Genomic DNA, 4,462 nt, shown 5'->3' on the forward strand with positions numbered 1-4,462 from the left:
AGAGAGAGAGAGAGAGAGAGAGAGAGAGAGAGAGAGAGAGAGAGAGATATTAATCTGACAGTCACCTGGTCAGACTGAGTGAGAACATAAAATGTGAAGGAAACATGTTCTCTGAGTGTCTGGGATCTACCTGAGTTTCTTCCTCCAGAGTGGCCTTACCAAATGCTGACAGTTATTTGAGGTGTCATAGGGACTGAGTCACAGGGTAGCTATACCTGCCACAGGTCTTAAGGACAAGTTTGCCCTAAGCTAGGGGCGGCTGCCAAGGGCCTGGTCACTGGCTCCCTTTAGGTGCCCAGGACTGAGCCCTGGGGTTATGTGAAACTGTAGTCATCACAGGGCCACCCTGGCTTGCCAAGAATTTGGCATTTGGCTTCCCTCCATCTCCTTTGTCTCCCTGAAAAAGCCTGCTTCCCTGCAAGGCCTCCCTGCTACCGGTGCTTTGTGCAGACTGGGGAATTTGTGGTCCTGTAAGCTGTTTAAAATGCCTTTCTAAGGGAGCCATTTAGACACACTTGGCAAAAGGCAAATCTCATTAGCCATTGTCTAAGTAACCCGGGGCTGCTAGAGAATATTGGAGAACACCCTGTTCTTTTGCAAGGAGGCTTAGGGGCCTTTCTATCTTGGGCGAGGGACCCAGGCGCTTTGTCCTTCCTCTCTCCTTCATCCCCAGCCTGTGGGAGGGTAGAAGGGGCTCTGGCTGGGAGAGCCTTGCTGTCCCCAACACAGCTTTCTGTTCCTTTCCCTTTTGCGCAATCCATCTTTCACTGTTTCTCCTGCCCTCCATTCCCCATGGCCCTCCTCCCCCATCCCACTCCCTCTCTGCCCCTTGCTTTGCCCATTTCCTTAACTTCCTTCAGAAAATGGACTCGAAGCACTCTGTAAATATAAAAACGGTATTTTCAGAGCTTGTGTCTTTTCAGTCAGCAGAGAGCAAGTAGCCGGGCGTTTATTTTGCAGACAAACCTCTGCATTCAGAGTGCTGGCGCCTCTGTGCAGAGCTTGCCTGTCTGCTGGTGGAGAGCGGCCGGGGCAGCCTGAGGATCCACTGAGTGGCCTTGCTGCTCTGTTCTGTTTGTTGCACTTAATTGTGAGCACATAAAAAGAAGGAGAAAAAAAAGACAGGGGAAAAAACAGAGAATAACACAATAATGCAGTTACACCAGGAAGATGGTTTTTGTTCAGATATTTAGAATAGAATCCAGATCCTGTGAACACTCCTCAGAACACCCAACTTTTCAAAAGAAAAAAAGAAGGAAGGAAGGAAGAAGGGAAGGAAAGAAGGGAGGGAGGGAGGGAGGGAAGGAAGGAGGGAGGAAGGGAGGGAGGGCAGTTGAAGCATTACAGACAAACAAAAGGCCTTCACTCTCTGCCTTTCTTCTCCCAGGGGAATCACCACCATACATTTGCTGTGTAACTCCATAAGCTGCTTCCGTATTTCCCTGCATGTATATGAACCCATGAATAATGTATCATTTCATTTCCTCGGTTTGTCTTTTACAAGCATACTTTAAATGCTGTCATATGTAATTTTCCATCTTGAGTTTTTTTCCCTTACATGATGGTTTGAAATGTATCCCCGCTAACATTCATATCTAGTTCATTATTTCTAGGCCTGGGAAGTGCCCCATGACATATCTGCCCCTTTTGATGGACAGTTTGACTGTGCCAGCAGACAGGTCTGCTCCACTCTTGATTGACAGTTGGTTTCTTGGTTTATAAGAACATGGTGGTGCAGCTCTCCTGGTGCAGACTGGGTAGCTTTTGGGTCTTCTGGCTAAGTCCAAGTTGGTCCAGGCCCCATCTATCTGACCTCCGTTGAGTTTTTCTGAGCTTTGCCACCTCAGTTGGCTGCTCCCACCCTTTCCTTAGCTCTCTGAGCAAAGGAAGGCTTTTGGAGAGGCTGCCACAGGAGGAGAGAGAGCTGGTGAGTGGAGCTGGCTGTTGGTTTTGTTTGTCATCCCTCCCCAGCCCTGGTGCCCCTGGGTTCTGATTTTCATCATACGTTAATCCACATATTACATCCCTTAAAATTCCAGTTTCTCTGTATCTCATTTCGACTGTATGCCTATCTCACTCTACAACTGTTTCCACTTTTCTGAGCCCCTTTGGCCACCGTCCACACGCTTGCACAGAGCTATAATGTACATGTAGCACTGTGCCAGCCGGGTTTTCCTCTTAGGAGTCCATTACAGTCTTTTCCTGTTGGCTGTGCCCTCCGTGGTGACCACTGCCACCATCTCACAGTATTGTGCCCTGCAGTGTGCCCTAGCTTGTACTTCCTGCCTCAGGATGTCCTCCTTCAGTGTCCCCTCCTGCCTCCCATTAGTCTCTGGGGACTGGGAGCCCCTGAGATGCTGCTGTCTAGGTGCAAACAGAGCTTAGCTAGGTACTACTCCTCCTGGCTTCTTTCTTTTTCAAGTGCCTGGACCATTTCAACTTCTTTGTCCCACACTCACCCTCCCATCCCCAAACTATTCCCTTAGCAACAGAGAAACAAGCGAACTAAACTGTGAGGTGGCCTCTATGTGTTATTTTCAGGTTGCTCTAAACCACTAGTAGGTATCATCCCTAAGAGGAAGGAGTTTGGCACTGGCTTTTCAGGCCTTGTCCTTTCTCTGTGCTTTGGAGGAGATAGGGGAGGGGACTCTGGCACTGATAGGTACTCTAGCTCCCTAAAGCTGAAGACACAGACTGGGTCTTCTTTGGGAATGGGCGTATATACGTGAGCTTGGGATGGGGCAGGGGAGAGAGTGCTGGCCTCTTGCTTGGCACATTACTGTTGGTGGGACTCTCCCTCCTATCCCTCGTTCCTTAGCGGACATTCTTAAGCCTGGCTTGAGGGTTCTGACCCTGCTTCACGGCCCCCATCTTCTGTGCCTCTGCCTTCTCAGGAAGAACTTTTTAAAACCCCGAGTGGATTTATAACATTATCACTCACAGAACACGGACAGTATCCCATTCCTCACTGAAACATTTTACATTTCCATCTTCTTATTCCTACCCATTATCGAGTAAGATAGAATCTGACATCCCCGTTTGGCAGAAGTTAGGGACTGCGAGATCTTGCTTAAAACTCTGGGAATCTGCACCTTTCCCCCACCCATCCCAGCTGGCTTTGCTGGGAAACAAGTCTGGGCTGGACAGAGATAAGCTGTCTCTCTTGTTCCTGCAAGAAGCCCCTCGCTGGTGTGGAAGGTATTTTGCATGACTGGATTGGTGAGAACTTTGCTGAGGCTTCACACTGTTTTTTTTCTGAAGGATTGACTTTGGAAAGCCTGCTTCATGGACTGCATGCTGAGGAGGAGAAAGGGGTGATGACACCCTCAGCCTCCTCTGCCATCACTCTGGGTAGGGAAGAGGAGAGAGGAAAATAGCTTGGCAAACTGGTTCTGGAATGTTCCTGGCCCCAGCCAAGTGCCAAGGGAGTCCTTGGCAAAGGGCTATCCTGGGGATAGAGCCACAGCCCTTGCAACAGGCAAGCCAGTGTTCCTATCCCATTGAGACTGGCTGGGTGGTCTTGTGGTGGTCCTCACGGCCTGTCAGGATGACTAAGTAAGGTAGCAGCTATGTGGTGCCTGGCAGAGCAGATGCTGCAGAGGCAAGCTCCCCTTCTCCCTGCCACCCTCTGACTCAGCAGCAGAGTAATACACCCTTAGAGGGTTCTAAGGTCAAACCCAAGGTCCCCGGACGGGAATGGTGGACCCAGGAGTATAGCTACTCTTCAGTTCCAGGTCTGATTGTATTTCATGCACTGAAGCCACACTCCTGACACTACCCTGTGCCTGTGGACCTTATGGCCTTGGGTTCCTAGACACGAGCTCTGATGGGCAAACCACTGAAACCAGGAGAGGACCTCTTAGTTTTTCATAGCCGAGGGGCTGGAGTGGAAAGAGCCTGGCCAGAGGATCTGTGCTTCTGTGGTGGCATCTGCTTGAGTCCTTGCTGTCCTGGTCCCCACAGGTCTCAAGGGAACAACAGATCCCCTCCTGGTAATTTGATGGAAATGAAGGAAACGGAGGAACTAGACTCCCTGGCCGGCAGACTTGCAGCCACCTCCCAGAGCTCTGTGCCTGCCTGTCCTTCCTGCATGCCCTTTTAGTCCAGACTAACAACAGGCCCCTTGCTGTGTGTAATCATAGCAGTGGGTAGGCTCAGTTTGCCCAGTACTCAGAATTGCCTGATCTCAGAAGCACTGGTTCAGATTAAAGGACTGTGCCAATGCTTTTTAGAGATGGGGACTTGGCAGTATGGATCGCTCATGTGACCCAGGCTGTCCTTTGTGGCCTCTAGCCTCAGGCTTCCTTTGGGCTGCTGACATAACTTCTGTGTGTGGAGACACAGCCAATATGAGTTCAGGCCTCTTGGGGGAGAGGCAGCCATTAGGACAACTTCCCAGGTCTCCTGTTTAAGACTGAGCTCATCTTAAAAGTCCATGAGAGTCAGGGCTCTTCACCTAGTC

At 50.2% G+C, this 4,462-nt stretch overlaps 1 protein-coding gene across 1 annotated transcript in view; it reads left to right on the forward strand.

Moving 5' to 3' along the window:
- Nxn (nucleoredoxin) overlaps positions 1–4,462 on the forward strand; it is a 141,690-nt gene that overhangs the window by 130,044 nt on the left and 7,184 nt on the right. The window lies entirely within an intron of this gene.

Source organism: Grammomys surdaster, unplaced genomic scaffold (genome assembly GCF_004785775.1).
Source record: "Grammomys surdaster isolate TR1022 unplaced genomic scaffold, NIH_TR_1.0 126278, whole genome shotgun sequence".
Taxonomy (NCBI): domain Eukaryota; kingdom Metazoa; phylum Chordata; class Mammalia; order Rodentia; family Muridae; genus Grammomys; species Grammomys surdaster.